Source organism: Aotus nancymaae, unplaced genomic scaffold (genome assembly GCF_030222135.1).
Source record: "Aotus nancymaae isolate 86718 unplaced genomic scaffold, 86718_ANA_hifiasm-v0.15.2.pri h1tg000043l, whole genome shotgun sequence".
NCBI lineage: Eukaryota > Metazoa > Chordata > Mammalia > Primates > Aotidae > Aotus > Aotus nancymaae.
Window position 1 is genome coordinate 14,197,698 of NW_026988457.1, and position 12,943 is coordinate 14,210,640.

The window sequence follows — 12,943 nt, forward strand, 5'->3', positions numbered from 1 at the left end:
TGTTAAACTATTTTAAAAGAAAAATATTATTAATTTCTATGCTTTTCAAGGAAAACCAATATTTCAGTTGAAATCCATCAGTTCAGAACCTATCAAATGAGAATAGTATATCAAGTCAGAATAGTATACCCAAAAATCTCTTCTGTAAAAATAGATACTAGTTTATGCTTTAATTTTCAACACACTTAAAAAAGAATTTTGAAGATAGAACACAGAATTACTCATTTAATTTTAAAAGACCATTTTCCCCTCCTCACCAAGTACATATTTGGCTTTGAGATAATCTGTTCCGGTCATAGAAAAATGTCTGTTATCCCAGAAAGATCTTAAAGCTTGAAATGACAAATAGATATGATTGTGTGTGCTAACGTCAACACTTTATATTACCTCTTAATCTTCAGTGTTTTTTTTTTTTTTTTTACTGGCCATGGTTTATTTGTCCTTTTTCTTCAAACAGGACAACCGAAGATACAGACAGTATTCAATAAAATAAAATAGACGAAACAAATTCTAAGAGACTGCAATGCGACATACTACGTTTAACCTAAGATTTGTTATTCATGCTTGCCTTAGGATGGAGAATAGATCATTTATAAAAATATACAGTGAAAACAAAATGTCTTATCACGTACAGCTTTAAAGTACAATAATGATGTACCTTACTTCCATGCACACAAGTCTAACATTCGTTTTCTTAAAAAAATAAACACAATTAAGACTTCTAGGAGCATTTTATACTAAAGTAATTTCTAATTAATTTTTATCTGTAGACAGATCAAGCATCTTAAAAATACAAATTCCTTTACACAGTGAGCATGTTACTTAAAATGAACACTTCAGTACATGGAAAACCTTAGGATAAGCCGACATTATGTATTCAGCTAGGTAAGCAACAAACCATAGTGCCAAATGGAAAAAGTGTATTTGCAAATAAATTTTAAAAACTAAGTTAATTTTTATAATTAGATACAGAAAATATACTGAATTGCTAAAATAAATGTGATGTATTAACACTTCACTATAAAGAATGTATACCACAACATTTATAAACAGTGAATGAGTCTTATTAAGAAGAGTTTACTACAATAAACAGAAGTACATACTGTGAAGCACTGTGGGTGATATATGCTTTGCCACATACTTTTGTTACCTTGAGGTAGATAACACACGTGTACTAAATTTGGCATTCGTTTTCAGTTGCTGCTGATACCAGTTGCTGCTGGTGTTTTAAGAAATGTGTACGGTATGAAAAATTTGAAACTACTCATGAATGAAAAATGTCTTAAAAATAGATATTTTCATGCAATTATGTACAGTCTCACTGTGTAAATTTCAAGGCAAGATTTGTTTCCTGTGCAACAGATCATTGTCCTATGAGAGAATGTTCTTTACTTGTCTTAGTGCATTTCTTTTGTCTCCTCCTGCATTGCATTATTTTGCTCTATTCTTTGTTTTTATGTGCAAATGACATGCCAGTTAAGACGAAAACTATCTCACATGTAGAAAAAGGAAATCTTACATGTAGAAAAAGAAAGTCTGGATTTTAAAAACCAAGAACCCATAAAATCCTTAATGACACCATCCGATTCAAGTAAAAAATGACTTAAACACTAGTAATAAAAACAGACAAAACACATTTCATGAAGAATACAAAGATAAATGTCTGCCGAGTGTTTTGGTTCAGATGTTTCAGAATGCTGCTATATGTTTTGTGAGGAATTCGAGGAGATTTCATAGTAGAAGGTGTTAAGGTGGCCTGTATTGACTTAAGTGGTGACCCAACTGGATTGTGAGACTGCGGATGCCTATGGGCTCGAGCTGCTTGTTAAAAGACGAATTCCCCACTGTTGTTCAGAAATCCTTCCTCAATTCCTTCCTCCCCACACTTCCCATCCTCTATTGGCTCAGTTTCTAGCATTCCAGTATCTTTTTTCCTGCCAAAGAACTCTTCCAAGTGACTAGTGCAAGTGTTTTCCTTCTCAACGTATTCATCCTTCCTTACCTCACAAAACTGGTTTATGAGAAAACAGTCCTCCCCACCACTCACAAACTGGCTGTCCCATGAAGATTGGTACAAGCCTTCTAATTGAGCCAGATTTGCCATTCCTTTTAACTGTTTTTCTCGGCTTACGAACTTTGATATCAAACTTTTCAATTCTAGTTGGGACACTGAGCTATTCAGGTCATTTAATTTATCAGTAACATCAGTAGGCTCACGTTGGGAACTAAGTTGAATAGTTTCTGCAATAAACGAATCACAATCAAATACCTGATTCTTTTCCCTTTCTTTTCCAGCCAGTTGCTGTGATGCTTCCTCTAGTGCTATCTGGGCTTGAACCCATCCATTCCTTTCACATTTTGACTTGCCTTTCTTATCAGATTTTTCTTTGCTTTGTTCTTTCCAGTTGGAAAGATCTATAATAAGCTTGGGTCCATAGTAATGGTTAACTTCACTCTCTCTCCAAACTAAGTTTGGAAGTCTTTGCCCGTGCCTATGTATAGTTGCTGCCATGTAACCCGGACCCGCGAGAGAGGGCCGTGTTGGTTTAATTTAAAAGGAACAACCCTGAGACTAGAGACATTCTTAGAGACAGAAGGATGTGGTTTACTTTTATCAGTACATTTTATTTCCTTTTCCCTATCGTAATGACCCCTGGCATCACTACTCAGTGTTTATATAACAGATTCTCAAGATGGTCTTTAGGAGCTGTATTTTGCTTCTTTGAGTTCATACTGCTTAATGTTTGAATTAGAAGAAAAAACTTTTGTTAGGAGGTCACTTTCTGTATTAAGTTTATATTTGAACAGTAAGTAAGCAGGCATATTGAAATGCTGTATGATATAACTGCTCTTATCTTTGAGGCAATGTAGTATTGTGCTTAAGATCGTGGACTTTGTTTTTTGAGAAAGGCCTGGTCTTAAATCCCAGTTGTCCTATTTATCCTGTAAGTGAGTTTGGGTAAGTTACTTAATCTCTGTAACCCAGCCTTATCTCTAAAATCTGGATAATAAATACACCTACCTCATAGAGTTGTTGTGATGATTTAAATGAAATAATTTGAGTATTTAGAACAGTGGCTGGAACATAATTGGTTTTTAAAAGAGGTCAATTATTATGTTGATATTAAAAGAATATAGATGATGTTCCACATTAATAAAGGCAACATCTAAAACAAACTTGAATTGTGATGATCAAGAACAAAATATTTACTTTGCAAAGAAATACAGAGCTGCCTACTGTCATAAGACAATAGCTTCCCATTAGCTCTGTTTTAGATCATTTCTAAATTTACTAGACTGTGAAATCTCATTATGAAAGCCTAGACAGGGTGATGTATATGGGGTTTGGTTTATAATTAACACTTCATAGAATGTAATGTTTTTAACCAGTGAGTTTTTAAACAAAAGAAAAAGGGATTTTCAACTAATAAAAGTCCCTCCCTCACCTTGGAGGTCACCTTCTCAGTGTGCCCTGCCCTGGTGATGCTATCCACATTGCAGTCCCCACCCCCAAGCTGGCATGCCTCAACTTCCTTTCCTTCTTGACTTCTCCCCTTAGCACTGATCACCATCCAATACACTAGATAGTACCATTTTCTCTAAATCCATCTTTTAATACTAGAAGGTAAACTCCATGGGGGCAGGGATATTTGTCTCTTCTATTCCCTGCCCTGTCTCCTGTGCCCAGAACACTGCCTGTTACATAGTAATTGCTTAAATGATGTTTGTTGAATGAAAAAGGGAATAGATATAGTTTTGAGAAATTCTTTGATATATTTTAGCTATGTTAATGTTCATCCTTCTTTTTGCTATCTATTTGGTAAGAGTAATGAAATTTTAGAGCAGTGTCCTGCTCAGTATACCCTCAAGATTTTAGAGCAGGGCATGCAGTGTATTAATTCCTTTTCTTTTCTCTGCCATTTATTAAAATAGTATGTATTTTGTATGGGAGACAGAAAATTAGTAGAATGCAGTCCTTTTTTATAGTGGAAGAGACAGCTATATGTACAGATATACAGATGGTCCTTGACTTTTGATGGTTTGACTTAAGATTTTTTAACTTTATAGTGGCAAAAGCAATACACATTTAGTAGAAGTTATACTTCAAATACCCATATAACCATTCTGTTTTTCAGTTTCAGTACAGTACTCGATAAATTATACGAGATACCCAACACTGTTTTGTAAAATGGGCTTCGTGTTAGACGATTAGATGCCCAACTGTAGGCAACATGTGAGTGTTCTGAGCACATGTAAAGTAGGCTAAGCTAAGCCATGATATTTGGCAGGTTCGGTGTATTAAATGCATTTTCAGCTTATGATATTTTCAACTTTCTATGGGTTTATGAGGATGTAATACCATTGTAAGTTGAGGAACATTTGTGTATGGTATACAGCCATGCATGCAAATATATATGTTAATGGATACATGCTGTCACAAAAGCAAACATAGTGGGTGCTCTTGTGTGACAAACATAGTGGGCGCTGTTGAGCAGATATGGAAGGCTTCCAGAGAAGGTCATATTGAGCTGGGTCTTGAAGTGTGAGTAAGGATAGCGTTCCAGCAGGACTGAACTGCATGATGGCTTTGGCGTTTCCTCCCAGTACTCTGCTATGACGTATCCATTGAATTCATGGAACTTTTTTTGGGAGTTCTCATAGAAATTACCATGGTGTTTTTGTCAGACTGTCTACAACAGGAAAGATGAATTAGAAAATTTACTGAGTTCTGTTTATACTCTTATTATGATCAAATAAGTGTTATACTCATGATCAAATAAAGGTTTTTGAATTAAATATTTATAAAATTATAGTCATTATTGTCTTAAGGTACATAGTAGAAAACTCAGTAATAGTTGAAGGAAGCTGATTTATTTGCACTGCTGTGTTTTGGACATAGAGAATTATTACTGGGGTAATGTGTGTTTTGTTTTAAAGAGTAATTTGGCTTAGGTATATTAAGTTATTCAGAATATGATTTTTGCCATTTTAAACCCGATTTTTCTTACAGCTTCATATCTTTTGTCAGGTCTTCACATCATTTATCAAAATTTCTATCCTGAGGATGATAAAAGTTCAGTTGTGAAAATCACCTAGATTTTATCTAAGCAAAGGAAGTATTTGTGAACCTTTTATTTATCTGTACATATTAAAATAACTATCGAGCTATGACTTGAAAGAATCCACATGAGAAGGACAAGAAAGATACCCTTTCCCTACCTTGGCATACAGGCTATAACCTACCTGTTTATTTCCTAACTCAGATGATGTATCAAAAGAGGCCACTGTCTATACCATATTCATCCATCCATCCATCCATCCATCCATGCATCCACTCATCCCCTAACAACTTGAATATAGTTCCTGTTTATGTGCTGGACTTATAAAGACTAATGAAACATGTCTACATTTTAGCTATTCACTATCTGGTGTGATTATATAATGTTGAAGAAAAGCTGGAGACATGCTTCTAATAAATGCGTAATTTAATTTAGCAAAACAGTTTTTGGAAAAATGGAATTGGAATTTGAAATTGTGTGCTACTCATGAAATAAATATTATGTGAGTTTTTTTTCACATGGAGCATGAGAGTGACAATGTGTAATAATGGAGAGTGAGTTTGTACAACAAACAGGCCCTTATGCCTCTTGTACTTAACTAATTGTAAGGGAGCTATGTAACATATTAAAACCTCAATTTCCTAATTTTAAAATTGAGATAGATTCATGTGGTTGGATTGTTATACAGATTAAACGAGATAACTACAAGTGAGCTTCGATTTACTTTCTATTTCTTTCACACTTTTTCCTGCGTTATGTTTCTGCAGTTTGTTACGTTCACGTGTAAATGTTCTAGTGGTGTTTGAAGGTGTAATAATCCTTCCAGTTGGTTAATATATGTAGAATAATAGTGCTTTGGGGATAGAAGATTGGTGGTGGCCATGCTGCCACGTTGTTTCTCACTGTTCTAAAGTGAAAGAACTTTATAATGAAAATATTTATTTCATCATGAAAGTGTATCTTTTGGGACCCAGGACATCAATGAATGTGAGATCTAACTGTAAAAGTGCACTCAGGACTTGGCTGAATTTCCACTATCATTATTTTTGAACCATTGCTAATCTATACATAAAATGATTGTCATTTTCTTCCCTTAAGTCTTTCAGAAGTCCCTTTGAACCTTAGCCCTTAACAGATCTGTCACCTTGTGCCCGTTGCTCCTGCTAGCTTATTTAGTCTACTGAAAGGTTATTTATTAATGTCTACAGGTTGCTGGAGCCACTAAGGGAAAGTTAAGGAAGGTGCAGGTGGGGATTCTTTTAAGCCTCATGTCATGATGGATGTTCATCCAGTCATCATGGTTACCATGGCAAGCGCTGGCTGCTACCTGTTTCAGCAGCTTCCTCCTACTCTCTCCTATTTTCAGACTGCTGTCGACATTTTACAAGCTCATTGTCACCTCGGTTCCGCCACTGTTACCTAATTCCATCTTTGATTTCTGTGCTTCTAATTGAACCTTCCTATTTTTATTTTTAAAGGCACTAAATCTCCAGAACAATTTTGAACAGTTATAATACCATAAGCTTTAAGTCGCATGCAACAATAGCCTTTTCCTTTTTAATATAGGCCACTTTCAATGTGATTCTGCTTTCCATTTTGGATTGTTGTGTGTAATGCTCTTATAGCATTTTTCTGGAAATTCCAGATGGTGTTTGTAAATAATGTGGAATCGTATTTTGTAAATAAATTCCCCAAAATTTAGTCTATGATTTTTTTTTTTTTTTTTTTTTTAAAAACAAGTTTCTAGGCACCAAGACACCAACTTAAGTTTTTAAAAATCACTTGACAAGTAAAATTTCTCTTGTTGTTTGCAGGCTATGTAACAGACTGTTGTGTTTGTTGGATAGGAGACAGCTCAGTTCTTTATTGACTTAAATAATAAGGTAATTATTATATATGGAAAAATTTCATGTATATTTGTATGTGCAGCTGATCTAAAGTAGTGGTTTATTTTCTATTACCTGTCATATTCTTGTCATGCAAACTTTCTGTACTGGCCTTTTGGATAATGACCAATTGAAGAGAGAAAAGAAAATCAACCCCCAACATAGAGCTGGAAGGAGAAAGATACGGTATTTATATCAGGAGAGTGTTTTGTAAGAAAACATTGTAACTCTCTTTTTTACTGGTCATTTTCCAGAAATCTTACTGCTATTCAAGTTTGGGTTAGCTGTTTCTTTGTCTACAGTTGGCTCTATAATTACTTTATTTCTATTTCTTGTGACCATAATGTTTTAATATGTAATGTTGAGACTGTAATTATTTTATCACAAGTAATTTATGGCTCCTTTCCAAGAATATGTAAGCAACAGAATATTGGTTTTAAAAAAAGTACTGTTCAGATTTTTTTTTTCTACAGATGTGACAATATAATTTATCCAAGGAAAGCTGCTTGAATCTGTTAATTAAAATGATTTGTTATAACTCCAATTTCTATAGGATGAGAAAGAAGTTATAGGTTATTGGAAGTTATGGGCTTTTATTTCTGTGTTGTAAAATATGTCTCTGTGTGTAATTTTTTTCTTTCAGTAATTTATAACTAAGATTTTTATCCTGTTAAATAAAAGCTCTCAAAGATTTTCTTCATCATCTTTTATAAAATATAGAATTATGCATCACTTTTTCTTTCTTCATGATGTTTATTTACTTTCTTTTGGCAGTTCAGTTTAGATATTCTTCTTGGTGCTTTCAAATTGCTCGTATTTGTAATAATTCTTCCACTAGACCATTAATAAATTCTGTAACATAGTGCTTGAGAGACTAGTGTTTAGAAAGACTAAAAGCTGCTTCATTATTCTGCTCATTATGAGTTTGACAACATTTCTAAAAATAATAGTATTTTTTCCTGATGTGGTTTAGATCTCCACTTTATTAATACTTAAAATACTTAATATTCATATATTAATACTAAACATACTTAAATATCAGTTGCAAACTTCAGAGCAGAAAAACATCATTAGAGAAAGTCTGGTATCAGAACCTTGAAAAGCTTCATGAAACTTTACTGTTGATTATTACTGGTGACACTACCTTAATGTTTCAATAGCAAGAAAGAATAAAGGCATTTACCCAAGAAATTAAAAAAAAAGGATCAATAATATGTTCATACAAGGAATGACAAATATAGTTTTCTGAATATTATCCATCTGAAGCAGAATGAAAATTGGAAAATAACTTTTACTATCCTTGGCCCTGGCCTTGAACTTTTATCTGGTTAATGGAAAAGTTAGAGTGATTCAGGTCAGCCTATTTAGAAACATCTTAGACTGGTTGAAGGCATTCATATTCTGTTCTATCTAAAGAAAATAAAAGAGACAGCTGACCATCCAGATTTAAAGGCTGTCTACTTCCATTTCAAGCAAATAGAATTAGGATAAAAATATCCAGCTATAATGTGAGCTGCAAGGGTAGTTTGGGGTTATTTCATCAGCAATCTAAGTGATTTTTCTGATTCCAGCCCTGCTTCTCCCTAGTTCTTTCTCTACAATTAAAATGATCTGTTTATTTCTTTAAAAGAGAAGTATTTTGGGGAAAATGAATGGAAAGTAAAGAGAAGATAATAGACTTTCATAGTCCCACCATCCAGAATTAAATAGCATGAACATCTTATTATAGTCGCTCCCATTCTTTTTTTTATTTTCTTGAACTAAAATTACTCTCTTGTTTTTAAACTATAAATATGATACATGCAATTGTAAAGAATCAAACGAAGTGTAGTAAGTACTGCATCAGTGAGCTTTCCATGTAGGAAGCAAAACATTTTAGGCATTTTAAGCAAAAAGGGATTTAATTCAGGGAATTGGGTTCTTACAAACTTCCTGAGAGGTCAGGATGTGTGAAAATCAGAGGCCACCAGTGGACTGTAAGTGTTAAGTTGCCATCTAAGGTCAGAAGGCTGCTGCTCTTACTGGCAGCACTGCTGCCGCTGCCACGGCTGTCTCACACCTACAGGGCTAGTGACGACGTTGGAATATGGATTCTGGTCACTGCAAACACATACATCTGTTGGACCTTGTTTTCTGGCTATCTGTTAATAGCTAGAAAATGGCCTTTGCTTCACTTTCACCTTCCAAATCTAGTGCATCTGATTGGCAGAATTCAAATCACATCTAGAACCTATGGGAGTCTGGGAAATGGCGTTTTCAGCTTTCCTGCCCGTGTGCTCTGAGGCGTTGGGACTCAGGGAGCGCACATGGATGCCAGATGCCAACAGATAATACCAAACTGAAGCATGCAACTGAAAACTCTAAAAAACCTTGAAATTCCACTTCCCAGAAATAACTGTAATTAACATTAGGGGTACTTCATTCCGGACATACTTTCTGTGCATATATACGACAGATAGACAAAAATACTTTTAAAAATGGGTTCATACAATAAATATTTTTAAAGTAAATCATTTTACTTTAACATACTAACAGAATGATTGAATTTCAAATATATTTCTTTCCTCTCTTAAAGAAGTATATATACATATATATATATTTTTATTTATTTTTTATTTATTTTTATTTTTTAAGACGGAGTCTCTCTCTTGCCCAGGCTGGAGTGCAGTGGCATGATCTCAGCTCACTGCAACCTCCGCCTCCCAGGCTCAAGCAATTCTCCTGCCTCAGTCTCCCGAGTAGCTGGGATTACAGGCACCCCTCCACCACATCGGGCTATTTTTTTTGAAATTTTTTTGGTAGAGATGAGGTTTCGCCATGTTGGCCAGGCTGGTCTTGAACGACTGACCTGAGGTGTTCTACCCCCCTCGGCCTCCAAAGTGCTGAGATTACAGGTATGAGCCATCACAGCCAGCCCAAGAGGTATAGTCTTTAAAAATATACATACAAAGTTATGGGGTATATGTACAAAGGTATTTGTGTATTTTTAAAATTATATACAAAGTTATGGACATATGCACAAAGTTATGGGTATATGTGCAATTTCATTATGTGCATAGATTGCATAGTGATAAAGTCAGGGCATTTAGAGTATTCATCACCCAGATAATAAACAGTGTACCCATTAAGCATTTCTCATCATCCATTCCCGCCTACCCTCTTGCCCTTCCAAGCCTCCATTGTCTCATTCCGCTAAAAGAGGGATGTTCTTAAAGAACTCTCTAAGTTTAAGAAAAGAATAGGAAAAGGATTTCAGTTGTTTTGGTTAGTGGGTTTTTGCTCATCACCTCCATTCCAGTTCAGGTGTGCTTCCTTGACCTCCTAGGAAAGGTGAACTATTCTCACTCACGGAGTTCATCCCTGTCCCCTCCCACCACCTCCTAACTGTGTGATAACTTTTACACTGTCAGATTGATCACATTCACCTTTTGTTTTGTAGCAATAATGCTAAACTTTAAAAATTATTATTTTTTAAATTATTATATTATTATTATTTTTTTGAGACAGAGTCTCGCTCTGTCGCCAGGTGCCAGGCTGGAGTGCAGTGGCGCGATCTCGGCTCACTGCAACCTCTGCCTCCCAGATTCAAGCAATTCTCGTGCCTTAGCCTCCCGAGTAGCTGGGATTACAGGCGCGTGCCACCATACCCAACTAATTTTTGTATTTTTTTAGTAGAGACGGGGTTTCACCATGTTGGCCAGGATGGTCTCGATCTCTTGACCTCGTGATCCGCCCGCCTTGGCCTCCCAAAGTGCTGGGATTACAGGCGTGAGCCACTGCACCCGGCCAAAAATTATTTTTATTTGAACGCATTATTGTTAAAAACTTGAGGTCAGCCTGATTTTCTCACATTGCTTTTTCTATCAGGATACCTGAACAATTCTTTCTTTATCCTTGAAGTTCAATAATTTAATGTCTTCTCTTTCACTGTACCCAAATACAAAATTAAATTGCTGCTTACCATGGTTATTTAGATTTCTTCTTCATCTGTTGGTGCTGTTTTCACTTTATGCTTTTTGATGTGGTGCATTCTACAGAATAGTTAATATTTATCAGATAAAATATAAGAGTGTTAGAAAAGGTGTTTAACTGCTCCGTTCCAGATTCACTCTGCACCTTCTGAGGTGCTCAGTTTCATGCCATAAAGGTGGGTGAGCATTTATGGTTATAAGACGGATTTCTGCCCTCTGCGACAGAAGTTCCTTCCCAGCTCTGCTATTCCTTAATGAGTATATTATGACTTCTAGTATAAGCTCATACCTACACAGTATTCTAGTGAAATTTTTTGAGTGGTTATTATGTTTGATGTAATGAAATCAATGAACTGTTTCTATTTCTTGATCATAATCTCTTGAAAACTAACTTCTGAATCAACTCATCTTACAGAAATCTTCCTCTAAGAGTTTTAGATTCTGAAAACGCTACTAAATATGACAGTTGTATGAAGGAAAAATCAGGTCTACAATGTTAAATTATAACAAATAATCTTTATGACTATTTATTTTCCTGTCTTACTTTTTTTTCTTGAAATCTGTAAGCTCCAGGTTTCTAGGCATTTTCTAGTAAGTATACCAATTTTAACTGTTAAGTTTTTCTCAGAAGATTTTTATCTCATTATTTATCTGAATTATATATATATTACAGCTTTTTATAAGATTTTATTTGAAAAAAGAGGCTTTGTTGAATTTAATAGTTTAGAACTATGAATCTAAGTTCATATCACTTTACAGGTGAGGAAACTAAGAATCAGAGAAGTAAGTGAGCTACCCCAGCCCAGCCATTAAGTCAGAGAGCCTGAGTCCTAATTTTTATGCTGCTTCAGCCAGAGAAGTGAAAGCTTGGATTATTCTTTGTTCAAAATTTGCCATGTTATATACATATTTTTAAATACTAGAGATACACTTTATTTTGAAATAATTGCTATCATGGTTGCCAAAGAATTTTCCAGTTTTATCGTTCTTTTCTTTATTTTCATCATTCTTTTCTCTATTTATGTTGCCATGCTACTAAGAAAAATCTTTCTCTTCTTTTTTTTTTTTTTCCCCGGAGATGGATTCTCGCTCTGTTGCCCAGGCTGGAATGCAGTGGCATGATCTTGGTTCACTGCAACTTTTGCCTCCTGGGTTCAAGCTATTCTCCTGCCTCAGCCTCCCAAGTAGCTGAGACTACAGGTGTGTACCACCACGCCTGCCTGGCTTATTTTTGTGTTCTTAATAGAGACAGGGTTTTACCATGTAGGCCAGGCTGGTCTTGAACTCCTGACTTCAAGTGATCCACCCGCCTCTGCCTCCCAAAGTGCTGGGATTACAGGTGTGAGCTAATATGCCTGGCATTTTTCTCCTGTTTTTAAAGTTATCTTTGTATATATCAATTTGGACTTATAGCTACATGTTTTATTCAATGTATATAAGCCATTAGTATTGTTATTTCTTTGGATTCCTGAATTGTCTCAGATTATAACAGTAGGAGCCACCTCAAGCTATTTTCTCAATTCTTCTGATATGTCCCCACCATTCTGAAGCACTTAAATTTCTGGCATAATGAGATGTCCAGAGTTCATCTTGCTCTTTCTTTGCCCCAGCTTTGAAGTCAGCTCTTTCTCCAAGGATTCCTACTTCCTTTCAGTGAAGAATAGTGTTTAGAAACCAAGATCTGAGCCTTAGGTGTGCTCACTGGTATTGAGGTGTCACTGTTCCCAGGCCCTCTCAATGGACAGAGTTGCATCTTATTTATTTTTGTGTCAATTAATATTGAAAACAGTGAATTCACACAGGTACCTTTGATTCCAATCCACTCCACGAAGTTCATTTATGTTTTTTTCCTTAGTGAGAAACCTGGCTCTCATTATCCTCAATATATTTAACGTATCAGATTAATCCATCCTCAATATATTTAATGTATTAGATCAATCCTCCTCATTGCTGTCCTCATTCCATGTAGGCTCCCACACCTTCTGGTGGGCTGCAGACATACCCTCCTCACTCTGCTTAGGCTCTG

At 35.4% G+C, this 12,943-nt stretch overlaps 1 protein-coding gene and 1 pseudogene across 2 annotated transcripts in view; one reads left to right on the forward strand and one right to left on the reverse strand.

Annotated features, from left to right (window-relative positions):
• Positions 1–12,943, forward strand: part of DGKH (diacylglycerol kinase eta) — a 194,560-nt gene that overhangs the window by 17,782 nt on the left and 163,835 nt on the right. The window lies entirely within an intron of this gene.
• LOC105734076 (mitogen-activated protein kinase 6-like) lies at positions 1,604–2,512 on the reverse strand (annotated as a pseudogene).